The sequence below is a fragment of the Ascaphus truei genome, chromosome 12 (genome assembly GCF_040206685.1).
Source record: "Ascaphus truei isolate aAscTru1 chromosome 12, aAscTru1.hap1, whole genome shotgun sequence".
NCBI lineage: Eukaryota > Metazoa > Chordata > Amphibia > Anura > Ascaphidae > Ascaphus > Ascaphus truei.
Window position 1 is genome coordinate 14,237,831 of NC_134494.1, and position 14,833 is coordinate 14,252,663.

The 14,833-nt window shown below is 39.9% G+C and overlaps 1 protein-coding gene across 1 annotated transcript in view; it reads left to right on the forward strand.

The window, feature by feature from the left end:
• The first annotated feature begins 219 nt into the window (after positions 1-219).
• The window catches only part of LOC142463909 (3-galactosyl-N-acetylglucosaminide 4-alpha-L-fucosyltransferase FUT3-like), a 60,542-nt gene continuing 45,928 nt past the window's right edge, over positions 220-14,833 (forward strand). The window contains exon 1 of the mRNA XM_075566761.1: positions 220-297. The gene's annotated coding sequence lies outside the window, so the exon portion shown is untranslated. The remainder of the gene's footprint in view (positions 298-14,833) is intronic.

Consider the following 14,833-nt stretch of genomic DNA (forward strand, 5'->3'; position numbering starts at 1 on the left):
ATCTACAGTGATGTGGTCACAGGCTTGAAATGTTTTGGCCAATGGATTTAATCAAATGACCCATACTAATGAGAAGAACAAACAGAGCAGAATGTAATGAACTAAATTACTGGTCATATTGGATGTAGTATTGGGTTTTCTTTGTCTATTGATATGATATGCAAATGCCTGTAACTCCGTCCCCTTTACCAACTTGATCCTCCTCCGATGCCCTGAATAACTTCTCGTCACAGAGGCTGTTCCATGTACTGTGATATCTGAAGCTTAACAGATCCACATCTGCTTAGTGAGCTAGAGGTAAGTCATCACTACCACTGCTATTGTACTTGGCTATCATTCTTTTTGAGTTTGATCCCAGTTGGATGGTGCTAGGAGGTACCACTACTTTTTATTTCCACTCCTACATTTATTAACCCCTTCACTGTCTGTGAGGCCTTCCGTACACTGCCACAAGAATGAAAGATCTAGCAAACACCTTTCCTTTACACACATACAGTATATATGGGAAGAGAACAACAGACTGCAAGCGGAAACAGATCCCCTTCACCCACCTACCCAATCACCATCTGGACTAACTGTGGACTAACTTTGGATATGAAGTAGAATTTTTTTGTTGTTGCTCAAACCAAAGGGGTAGTTCTATATAGGGTTCCTCCTAGGATTTAAACAATAGGATAGATCATTACTCGCCGGGCTGTGAAACAAAAACACTTGAACCTCGGAATAGTATTTAGCTGTACAACACACTACTGTAGATGTAAAGGCCTTCTGATTATTTTATCCTAATAAACAGATACTATTGATTAAATACAGTACTTAATCATGCTAACAGCATAGTTAGCTTTACCTCTGGCAGTGTCACCTACGGATCACCGCATATTTTCTACTTATTCTATCACTGTAATTCCTAAATATCCCTTCTTTTTGTTTTTCTCTCTTATACAATATTATGCTACCCAGATAGATATTTTGATATACTGCACTATTATGTGGATTACACTATTTTAACTTTACTAAGGAATTTGGGGTAATTGACAAGACAATATCAAACATTACTGTGATAATAACAGTCATTTACAGAATAGAGACCATGGGTTATCCTTGAAGGAGCTTTGCTTTTGTTTTTATGTATGTGTGTATTTAGATTAGGGTCCATGTTAGATGTCATACATCAGGGCTGTTATTTGGGATGCTACATAGTTACATAGTTACATAGTAGGTGAGGTTGAAAACAGACATACATCAAGTTAAATCTATGCTAAATTTAAACGACAGATACTTTATCCTATATTTGTACTTACAGTATATTGATCCAGAGGAAGGCAAACAAAAAGTCCCAGTGAAAAATCATGGTAGCTCATAAGGGGAAAAATAAATGACTTCCTGCCCCAAATATTGGCAATCGGATTATTCCCTGGATCAACATCCTTCCAATGTTTACTTATTTGGTATATCCTTGTACAGTATACATTTCCTTTCTAAAATCATGTCCTACCTTTTTTGAAGCTATATATTGTATCTGCCATCACAGTCTCCATGGGTAATGAAATCCACATTTTAACTGCCCTTACAGTACTTTAATAACCCTTTCTTTTGTTGCTGGTGAAATCTCTTTTCCTCCAACCTTAAGGCATAACCCTGTATTGTTTGTACTGCCATTGGAATAAACAGTTCTTTTGAAAGCTCCTTGTATTGTTCCCGAATATATTTGTATATAGTTATTATATCCCCTCTTAGATGCTTCTTTTCTGATGTAAACACATCTAAATTAGCTAGCCTCTCCTCAAAAATCAGATAATCCATGCCCTTTATTAATTTGGTGGCTATTCTCTGCACTCGCTCTAGTTCCATAATGTCTTTTCTAAGGGGTGGTGCCCATAATTGTACTCCATATTCAAGGTGTGGTCTTACTAATGCTTTATAAAGGGGCATAATCATGTTTAATTCCATGCCATCCATTGCCCATTTAATGCAAGAGAAGATCTTGTTTGCCATCGCAGCTACTGCATGACTTTGGACACTATTGCTAAGTCTGCTGTCTACAAGCGCTCCTAAATCCGTCTCCATCAAGGATTCCCAACAACAAAGGGAAGGGGGAGGGGAAAGATGAAATATCCTTTTGTAAGGTGCAATCCTAAATAAACCCAAAAGAACCGGTATAGAGTAAAATACTGTGCTAATGATCGTAACGGTTGGTATATCTCTTGGTACAGACACGTAAACCCTTATCCTGAAGTATGTACAGTAAAAGAACAAATACCTTGATGTATTTGTAGGATCGCCAAGGTATTGTTTAAAAATAAACTTTAATACATCATATTATAGATAAATACACTCAAACTTTAAAAACAGTTAAAAATTGAGGGGAACAAATTATGTATAGTCAATTATTTATTAATCATCTATTATACTGGTCTGTTTAAGGTGTTTATGCAGTGTTTAATAGGTTTATATGAAGTTATATTTAACTAATTGATATTCATGTATAGTGATTTTGTATTTATTTTCATTATATATGTATTTTTTATTTATTATTGATAATTCGTATCTGTATTAATGAATCTAAATGTTATTATATGCATTCCTATGTTATGTAAGTGTTTCCTTACCTCATAGTCCTATATAATTGATGACATGGGGATTATGAGTTTAGTGGATTTTTTGGTTGTATTTGTGTATATTCTTCAACATACAGTATTTCTATTAATTTAGCGTTATCCCAATTTTCCTTATGTCCAGCCTTTTATGGTCCTATGTTAGTTGCTTTTTTCCTATTATGCTCCTTATTATGAACCAGTATTGTCGAGCCAGTGACTACTATTTTATACTACTTCTCTATGGGGCCTCTCAGTCTCCGTCAGTAATTAATAGGTTCATTTATCAATTTTTGTCTTTTTCGGGTTGCTAAGCAACCAATTGGCTTTAAATACCAGGAACTTTGTCCATTCAGTATCAGCCCTTTGAAAAAGTCGCCCTCTGGTGACGAAACGCGTCAGGGAATCCTAATTGCGCAATGACGTCATTACGACGCTGCGCATGCGCACGAGGCAGCTTTGAAGCGCGCGATTGATCCGGCAGCCATTGAAGTGAAGGAGGCGTTTTCCTGTTGTACATGGACTGAATTCTCTCGGAGAATTACACCACGGGCCTCCTGTGAATAACATCATCTCCATGCAGCCCTGAGGGAGCCAAGAACTGTGGATGTTTACAGTTCAGAGACCGGATGGTGGTGAATTATTCACACAATGTTTTAATTGATTTTTACTCCTGTGAGTGTTATTCTTTCCCCCCCCTTCCCTTTTATCATTAAATCAACAGTATTATGCTATGGGGAGTGCGCTCTCTCTTCTTTTTCATATATATATATATATATATATATATACAGTGGTCGACAAATCACCAAAAAATCTACTCGCCGAACAAAAAAATCTACTCGCCACCTAGTACCACACGTGTGCTGCTTGGGCCAATAGGAGCTCGCCACGATGTTAAATCCACTCGCCCGGGGCTTGCAAATGTATAGGTTTGTCGAACACTGTATATATATATATATATATATATATATATATATATATATATAAGTATATATATATATATATATATATATATATATATATATATATATATATATATATAAAGCTATATATATATATATATATATATATATATATATAAAGCTATATATATATGTGTGTGTATATATTTGTATATATATATATATGTGTATATATATATATGAATGTGTATATATATATATATACTGTATGTATATATATATATATATATATATATATATATATATATATATATATATATATATATATATATATATATATATACTCTTTTGCTATTTGTAACGTGTGAGCCCTTTCAGGCAGGTTCTATATGTATGAGACAAAGAAAACAATTGGCAGAAAAGCACACTGAGTAGCTAGTAAATTTATTAATAAAAACCCTTGTGGGTTTTGTTTTCTTTGTTTCTGTGAGCCGCTGTAAGGGAGCTCACTTTCCTAGGGGGTTGTGGTGTCCCTTTTGGCAGACGGCAGCAAGAGGGCTAAAGCGACACACAGTGCAACACTATCATAGACAGCACCAGCGCGGAGCAACACTTTCTCTCTATATGTATGAGAACCGAACTGCAGCTTAAGATGCTGGCATAATAATAATAAAAAAAATTAGTGGAGAACACTTAAAGGAAGATGTATTATAGTGTAGTAATCAGAATTGCACTAAATACAGATTGATACAAAGATCAATGAACTGGCAGCCCTGGCAAACGTTTATAAGGAGCCCTCTTGCCCTATCTGTATCAAACAGATATTGCTGATATCCATTTGATAGACCAAAGGTAGACTGTGTATCTTATAGATGAACAAGGTAGCACTTTGTTGGCAACGTGAGAAGAAAACTTGAAACAGTTGTTACAATTTAACCTTGATTAAAAATGAACTTTGAATACTTTGTCCAATAGGGGTATAAATCAATCTCTGTATATGACTGTATATGACTTTATGGAAATAGGAAAACTACAGCACTCCCCTAAAATGTTAATAAATGAGTAGTAATAGGGACTCAAATGGTCAAATACTAGCCCTTAAATTTGTCCTCCAATTTGCAGCTCAACCTTGAAAGCAGGATCCTTCCTTGATCCTCAGTAGTTAGTGATCAGAGAAGAGTGGTGAGCGCAAAAAACAAAAAAAACAAAAAACAAAAATGAACACACGATAATAAACAGAATAAATGTTTGACCACAAGTGATAGTATACACACAAAGGGATGGCAGAGTGTGTAAAAAATGCTAATAATATTGCAACTCACAGGGGCATTTGTGAACCTCTCCTATCATAGTTACTTTCAGCACATGCTTCCAAAACGCTCCCTGTCACATCAGGGGTGGACAGCATAATCTCACAGGGTAATCCCTCTTGCGAAGTCCCAAGCAGGGGGTGACAACCACACAACGTGTAAGAAAATTGATAATTTATTGAACATAAAAATAAGCATACAGACTTAATACAGGTAGGTGATTCTGATTGCCCTTTAAACAGATCTGATCAGTAGACTGTTAATTACAGTAGTGTGGATGTATCAATATAAACAGACTCTGAATATAGATATTGCCAATGCTATCGTACTGCAATGAGTGAATCTTCACATAAGTACAGTAGCAAGCTAAGTGAGGGTATGAATGCAAATGCCTGTGCAAGATTCAGTACATGGCATGCAATTCTAATTCCCCCTCTTGCTTACGACTGCTAAGAAGATCTTCCTTTTGTTTTACCTATGATAGGTTGTAGTGTCATAGTATAGCCGGTCACAATAGGAGATAGAAATCCAAACCGCACAGCAGGGTCTGATTGTGTCTAGACGCGCTGTGTAAAAACACGTCTGCTACTTCTGACCCTCATATAATTATTCTCCTTGACTCACCATTAAGGATTCTCCTGATTTATCCCCATTTAATTCCCAAATGGATAACCTTACATATATCTGTATTAAACCTCATCTGACATTTGCCTGCCCAAGCTTCCAGTCTCTCCAAGTCCTTCTGGAGAGAAATTACATCCTGCTCTGATTCTACTACCTTACACAATTTAGTGTCATCAGCAAAGATGGAGACTTTGCTCTCTACAGTATGCCAACCTCAATGTCATTAATAAACAAAGTAAAAAGCAGGGGTCCCAGTATCGATCCTTCAACGTACTCCACTCACAACTATTTTTACCAAGCCCAATTTCCTTTATTTTCTACACTAACCTTGCGTGTGGAACCATATCAAAAGCCTTTGCAAAATCTAAGTTGTTACTTACCTCCTCAAAGAAACTAATAAGGTTAGTTTGGTATGACCTGTCCTTCATAAATCCATTCTGACCATTACTAATAATTTTGTTTTCCATTAGGTATTCCTAAATATTATCTCGTACTAAACCTTCAAGTAGCTTCCCCCCTTATGATGTCAGGCTTACAGGTCTGTAATTCCCCAGATTTGATGTAGCTCCCTTTTTAAATATAGGCACCACATCTGCTTTACGCCAATCTTCTGGTACTGAGCAATGGAGTAATTGAATATTAATTGTAATGGTTTGGCTATTACTGAACTTACCTCCTTAAGAACTCTTGGATCTAAGCCATCGGGTATAGGTGAATAATTTACTTTAATTCTATTATGCTGCCTATAAACTTTTTCCTCAGTTAGTTATTAATATGAAGGTTGTGCCTTCCTCTACTATTGCAATTAATTCTTCCCTGATAAATACAGAAGCAAAGAATTTGTTTCTTACCTCTGCTTTTTCCTTATCTACAATAATTTGCCTGCCCATCTCACTCACACATTTTCTTTTCTAATTTGTTTGTTATTAAAGGTACATAAAGAACTTTTTAAGGTTTATCTTACTTTCTATTGCAATTCATGTTTCATTATCCACCTTTGCTAATATTATTGCCCTTTTGCACTTTTGTTACATTCCTTATAATTCTGATTTGATGCCTACGTCCCTTCTGACTTTAAGGGGCCTATGCTATAAGCGTCGATAAGCCACTTATCGAGCACTTATCAGCCAAAATGCCTACTGCTATTCAGTAAGCCTCGATAAGTGGGTGACAAAGGCATGAATCACCAAAAATTTCAGCCGTCATAAAAAAATCTCTGGGTGAGCGGCGATAAGCCACTTATCGGCATCTTCTGAAACTTGTGCAATTCTAGAAGCCGCGATTAGGTTATTCAGGCCTATCGCAGCTTTAGAATGGCAACTTTCTCCCATAATCCTCATGCCAAGTAAAGTTGGTGTGAGGCTGGTTAGAAGCTGCTTAGAGGCTGTGAGACAGGACTTCAAAAAAATGTTTTTTTTCTGCACCGGATTGATGCCAGGAGTCTCTGGAGCTGATACCCATTAATATCAGCACCGGAGACCCACGGCATGAATCTCATGAAATAAAAATGCATTTACAGGAAACTTCATTACCTTAGCGCAGAGCTTTCCAAACTTTCCATGTTGGTGACACACTTTTTAGACATGCATCATTTTGCGACACAGTAATTCAGTTTTACTAGCAAACCGGTTAAATTAACCCCTAATAAGAGATATGGACACATACATAAATTGTAATAATGAAATGTATGGGGATACAACATATCTCATGAAAACCTTTCATTTATATTTTTATACTGTGCCCAGTATATGTTTTTATTGATGTAAGCATACATCTTTATGGTTTTCGTGATTAAATTGTTACGTTTTATTGGTACACACTATGTTTGGCTTTTCGTTTTACCATCTATACACGACTGCCATCGTATCATTCTGAGTGACATCCAGACATCCCCAAAAATCTTATGACACAGAGAGAGGGAGGATCTACACAAAATATCCCACCATCATTACCCACCTGAGTTTGGGTTACATGCTTGTTTATTTCAGAGATAATGTGAGTTCTGAATTTATAGAAGTCTACTGAATCTGGAGATACACCTATAGAGACTTTGTTGCACTATATTGTGTTTCTTCTCATTTTGCATCATCACCACTGAATGAGTTGCGCTCCCCTTCAACTTCCACACGGTCCTCATGGGTGTCTGTGGGCCCTTGGGTGGTCCCACGGGTGTCCAGGGGTCCTCAGGTTTCCCCACGGGTGTCTGAGGGCCCTCGGGTGCCTGCGGTACCAATCCTGTGGCAAAACGTTTTTTTGCAATACATTGAAATAAATACACCCCCAACCCCCAACACATACTGGGGCCTAATCATCCACTTTGGGACCACTATACCCACCCTCTACCCATTGATTGGCATAGTGGTACATCATACCCATATAATATGGGTGTGATAAGCCACTATAGCAGTCAATGGCCACCCTAATAAAAAGCAATAAGGTCAAAAATACACAAATACCTAAATACCCCAATTCAAGAAATAAAAGCACTAGCCAACCAATTTGATAAATAAAAGCACTAGCCAACCAATCAATTTTTATAAATAAAAGCACTAACCAACAAAACAATTAATTAATTTTAAACACTAGCCAACAAAACAATTAATGAATTTAAACCAGTAGCCAGCAAAACACATAATTAATTTAAAATGTTAACCAATCCTAAAATGTACTAAAAACAAGCCATCCAAATTCCAATCAATTGAATCCAAACAATAAAAACAAATAGAAAAAATTACAATCAATTCAAAACAAGCATTTGCCAAAAGATGCATTGGCTGTCACTGTATTTACCTGTATCCTAAAGGGGCACAGATTAATACATTATCAGTCAATGGGCAATCACAAACATAAAAATAAATAAATACAATGAAAAAACCTTAAAAAAAAGACATTTACATACATTCAATATTTGACTTACCTTTATTTAAAAGTCTTATGCCTCCGAATCCCATTGTATCTGCAAGCTCTCGTACCACAACATCATCACTCGCAATCCAACACCATCCACCTTGAATACCAGCATCAGGTAAAAAAAAATCTTCTTTCTTTTATCTTCTATCACAGTCTTCTTTCTTCATCTGCCATTATTTTCTTCTTTCTTTTAATCTTCTTTCTTCATCTGTCAATCCAAAGCCTCATTGTAAATCCAGAACAGGATGTTCTCTCGTCGGCTTCTTGAGGTAAAATGAGACAACAAAAAACAAAAATGCCCAAAGCTACTTCCAATGTGACAAAAATACACAGTTCAATACCTATATATCTCTTGTAAAAAGGGTCATTTAGTTTAACCCTTTGTCCAAAGAGTCTTAAGCCTGCTGCCACTTACAAGGCATGACCGAAAGCAGGTCCTAACACTAACCTGGGTTAAAATTCTTATTTACCTGTATAATTAAAGGAAGAATGGTCAAATTGGATCTGTCGTAACCTGACAAAATGAAACTGACCTGCCAACTTGGAAAGTGGGGTGGGGCAAGCTTAAACCTTGGGGGGGATGATTTGGCCAAAGGGTTAAACTAAATTACCCTTTTTACAAGAGATATATAGGTATTGCACTGTGTATTTTTGTCACATTGGAAGTAGCTTTGGGCATTTTTGTTTTTTGTTGTATACATTTAGCCACACCCACTAGCACTCCTTTTGTCACTTATATGCATATATATATTATGTGGTAATAGTTGGGGTTTCTCAGAGCTTGTTGGGAATCTGTGTATTTTGGTAAAATGAGACATACAGGTCTTATATAGGGCCTGTGATGTCACATTTTGTAGTCAGATGATACAGCTCCAATCCGATTGGACAATGTATCATGTGCCCGCCCCATTTTTATTTTTAAGAATGTGACATCATCTCCAAGGGAGGAACGTCACATCCATAAAACCACATGGCTATATCACATGGTATTACAGCTGATGGGATTGCAGACAATCCCATTGATTGCTGTACCATGTGATAGGTCACATTAGTTTAAAAAGATGTGATGTCATCCCTTAAAGTGATGTCACGTCCTTTGAACTAATGTAACCTATCACATGGTACAGCAACCAATGGGATTGTCTTCAATCCCATCAGCTGTAATACGATGTGATATAGCCATGTGGTTTTATGGATGTGACGTACCTCCCTTGGAGATGACGTCACATCCTTAAAAAAAAAGAAAGAGGTGGGCACATCATACAGCGTGCAATAGGATTGGAGATGTACCATCTGACCATAAAATGTGACGTCACAGGCCCTATATAAGGCCTGTACAGTACGTCTGATTTTACCTTAAGAAGCCGACGGGAGAACATCCAGGTCTAAATTTTCCATTGGGTTTTGGAATGGCAGATGAAGAACGAAGATTAAAGAAAATAAAAAATAATGACAGATGAAGAAAGAAGACGGTGATAGAAGATAAAAGAAAGAAGATTTTTTTTACCTGATGCTGGTCTTCAAGGTGGATGGCGTTGAATTGCGGACGATGACGTCACGGTACGAGAAATTGCAGATACAATGGGATTCGGAGGCTGAAGACTTCTAAAGGTAAGAGAAATATTGTATGTATATAAATGTCTTTTTTTCAGGTTTTTTTCATTGTATTTATTTATTTTTATGTTTGTGATTGCCCATTGACTGATAATGTATTAATCTGTGCCCAGATACAGTTAAATACAGTGACAGCCAATGCATTTTTTGGCAAATGCTTGTTTTGAATTGATTGTAATTTTTTCTGTTTGTTTTTATTGTTTGGATTAAATTGTTTGAAATTTGGATGGCTTGTTTTTAGTACATTTTAGGATTGGTTAGCGTTTAAATTAATTATTTGTTCTGTTGGCTACTGGTTTAAATTCATTAATTGTTTTGTTGGCTAGTGTTTAAAATTAAGTAATTGTTTTGTTGGTTAGTGCTTATCTGGATAATAGTTATTTTGCCCTTTACTCTACTGTGTGTTTTGGGGGGGAGGTAGTGTATTTATTTGAATGTATTGCAAAAAAAAAATTGCCATAGGATTGGCAGCGGGGACCTGCGGGGACCAACCGAGGGCCCCCGGACACCCGAGGGGACACCCGCGGGACCACATGAGGACCCCGGACACCCGAGGCTTCATGTGGAGGTAGAGGAGGTGTGTATTAGTGTTGTTATGTTTTTAATATTTATTGTGGGAAGCAGCTGTTTTAATACTAGTGTAGTTGAACAGGGCGTCTCCGGAGTAGAACTGCGTTGATTTGTTGTCCAGGGACCCCCTGTTTCCTGAGATACAGGCCTCGTTATGGGGTGCCAGTATCTCCCCCATGCATTTAAATGTCCCGCGTCAAGTGATGTCACCATGGGAATGAACGCTTATAGCATAGGCCCCTCAGAATCTACAGTAAATGCCTGCCTCTTCGTTTCCATTTCTTCCCCTACCTGTTAATTTAGCCACAAGGTTTAGACTTGTTTCTTTAATATTTATTGCCCAAGGGTATACACTGCTAAGTGTGCTTTTCTAACAATGTTTTAAAGACTGCCCATTTATCTTCCACATTATTCCCTGCAAAAACATCATCCCAATTTATTCCTTGTAGATTAGTCCTCCGTTTATTAAAATCTGCCTTTCTAAAGTTTAAAGTCTTTGTTGAACCCAAGTGATATCGTTGTTGATCATTTATTTCAAATGAGATTGTGTTAGGATCACTGTTACCTAAATGTTCCCAGACTTGAATAGTTGTTAGTACTTCTAAATCCAGTATTGCCCCTCTCCTGGTTGGTTCCTCATTAAATTGGGACTTGCAATTGTCTTTAAGCACCCCCAAAAAACTGTTTCCTTTCAGTGTAATGATAATCTCATTGCCCCAGTCTATGTCTGTTTAATTAAAATCACCCATAATGCAAACATGATGCCTTCTCCATTTGCAAAAGTACTTTGGCTTCCTCTATCACACAGATATTTGGTGGTTTATAGCATATCCCTACACACATTTTCTTTATAGTTTATCTCCACTGCTAATTTCTATCTACAAGGTCTCTACATTTTTATAATTCTCTTCATGGCCACCTTTCCTTATAATAGGCTTTAGATCAGGTTTAACATATTAACATACTCCACCTCCTCTTCTATTTGCTCGATCCTTCCAAAAAAGAGACTAATCAAGGGAGAAGGGGCACTGAGTTTGAAGCAGGGGAGCCTGGTTCAATTCCCAGTGCCAGCTCCTTGTGACCGTGGGCAAGTCACTTAATCTCCCTGTGCCTCAGGCACCAAAAACATAGATTGTAAGCTCCACAGGACAGGGACCTGTGTTTGCAAAATGTCTCTGGAAAGCACTACTTAAAACAAGCAGCACTATACAAGAACATGCTATTATTATTATCCTCTACATTAACTGTCCAGTCATGAGTTTCATCCCACCATGTTTCAGTAATGCCTATGTAGCCAGGTTCCCCCCTTTGCACTTACAGCCGTTGCCGGGAACGTATGCGGGCCGTTGCTAAGGCTGCAGTCGCGTTGTTAAGTCCCAGCGGCTCAAAGTGCAGGGCACGACAGAGTATTGCTCGGCAGAGTTGCGCATGCGCAGGAGACGCGCGCGAGGAGCTGGCTTCACAGTAAGGGACTATATCTCCCATGAATATCAGGAGCGCCCCACATGACGCCAGGGAACCAATAGGGATGGAGCATCTCCCTGCAAGGGATAGATATATGTGTGGGATTGCATACGCAGTTCAGTTGGTGTTGGGAGCAGCTAAGGGAAGGAAGTAGCGTGCAGGAGTCAGTGACTCTCTGCACTAGGCTAGCAGCCCCTTAGGCCCTACATAGCCCTACGTCACTACAGCTGAGTATTGTAGGGACCGGCCCCAGTCAGGGACATTGCCCTTATTATATAGAAAGTTCTGCATAGGGTTGGGCCTATACCGTCGCTATCGTTGCAGAGGCCTTTCGGGTGGCATCTCCCCGGAGGGTGGTTTCGGTGATCTTCCGTCCGCTGATCCTTTGTGAAGCTCTCTTGCAGGCCCGAGAACCGGAGTGCTCGGCAGGTAACTCCGTTCAGCAAGTGCACCAATGTTATTGTTAATACTGATACTGGACTAGTGACTGCGCAGTCATATATGTTTTCTCCCTAAAAGGGGTGTGGACAGATTGTGTGGGGTTATGGGCATGGGGTGGGATCACCCAGTGTAAAGGGAAAGCGGATAGCTAACCGCAGTATTTAGTGTCCCTTCAAGGGAGGGACACCTGTTATTTGTTGTTAACCAGTTATATGCAGTAAAGTCCGTTCTGTTCTGCCACTGTTCGTTTAATGTGATTATTTCCTGTGAGGGCCTTCTCCCACTCCGTTGGGATCCCTCCCAGGTGGAGGCGTTGCACCACAAGATAGTAATATATGTATGGTCCCCCCAGGCTCCGCAGCGGAGACTTAGGTTCCTGAGAGCCACACAGGTTACACAGCACGGCAGTAACGAATACCCGTTACACCTATGTTATCATACTGCTCCCTTGTAGCTATTAATTCAAGCTCCCCCATATTATCTGTCAGGCTTCTTGCAATAGCAAGTATGCATTTAAGTTTTTTTTCACCCACCACCTTGGAGATGTGTGGCTACGGTGTATGTGTGTAGTGCAATACCTGTGGTGCCAGGAGATCTGAGCCTCCGTCGCTTGGAACCAAGGGTGCACCTGAGTGATGCTCGGTAGCGCTTCAACCTGTACAGGATTCTACTGTGTGGAATAGCCCCTTTACAGGACACATAAAGAATGACACATTGGTATAAGATAACGATTTTACTGCAGGTAACCAAAGAGAATTCACTCATATATATACAGTCTCACCAACCACCAGGCCACGCACGGCCGTACCCACCAGCCCTCTGTCCCCCACCTGGAACACAGTCCCCAAAGTACTGAAGGGCCCTTGGGCACCCAACCACCCTGGCGTCCACAAGGTAATTCCCCACCCAATGTGTGGTACAGCGCTGACCACTAAAGTGTTTGGTTGGTGCACGTGTAGAGTTGGGTACCTGCCGGGTGATCCCACACAATCTGTGGAAGATAGGATCTACTGATCCAGCGATGTCAGCGATAAGTCCGCCTCCGTGGTGGGTAGTATCAAGATGGAGGGTCCCACACTGATGATAGTCTCTGATGGAGCAGGTGTCTGGTCCCAGACCACATGAGGACAGGATGAATCCACGTCCTGTCTGTGTCCCTATACTCTGGTTCTACAGGGGCAGTGTCCCTATCTATGGGCCTGTCCCTGCAGCAACCACAAGCTACACAGGGGAGTCTTGGCCTAGCTGGGGCCTAATATGGGATATCTGGCCTAGTGCAGGTGCCACAGACAATTGCACATACTTCTTACTCCTTCCTTGTCCCAGCTCCGACTGGCGTGGCACGATGTGCCCACTGTACCAATGAATGGGTGGAGGGTGGGGGTAGTTGGCTGGGGAGGGTGGTTAGTCCTCCTGGGTGGGTAATGGGAGTGTGTGGGTTAACCCCTTAATTACTACTGCTAATGTGATTAAGGGGTTAGGGGACATTAGATTGTATTTTTTATTGCATTGTTTATGGCAACGGAGGGCATAGATGGCGATGAGGACGGCCTACATTATGGCAGCCTGGCAGGGGTGAGTGCAAGTTTTATTTACTTTATTTCTGCTTGTTAATGTTGTATTTTCAATGGGCAAATGCACTATTATCCATATCTGGATAATAGTAATTTTGCCCATTACTAAACTGTATCTGTTAGGGGGTGGGGGAGGAGCGGAGGGGGGAAGGGGGCGTATTTATATAAAAGTATTGGATGTTGTGTTTTTTTGGGGTACAGGATTGGTTTTGCAGGCCAGTGGGACCCCCGAACACCCACGGGGACCACCCGAGGAACCCTGACACCCGTGGGATCCACCCGAGGACCCCCAGACACCCACAGGGACCACCCGAGGACCCCTATGGTTCCCCTGGACACATGCAGGGTCCATCTGGAAGCCTCCGGACACCCATGGGGACCACCCGAGGGCCCCCAGACACCCGCAGGACCACCCATGGGCCCCCAGGCACTGTTGGAACCACCCAGGGACACCAGTCAGTCACTTGTATTGATCCTGTGCAAAAAAACATAAACAATGCTTTTATTCATGGCTAGGGTGACCAGATTTTGAAAATGAAAAACCGGGACACAAAAAAAAAGATTAATACAACAAATAACATAACTAAAAAATGAATATTATAATGATATTGAGCTAATAGTGACATCATTGATGCTGTATTCATTGATGCTGTATTATTCATTCTACCTCTTTCCATTCTCTCTCTACCTTCTCCTCCATCAGGACCGCCAACAGAAATCCTGACACCCCCCCCCCCCGAAAAAATCTACTCGCTACCTAGCCCCGCACCTAGCCCCACCCCTTACAAAAATGGAATAAATTCCTAGTAAGAACTAATAACAGGATTTGT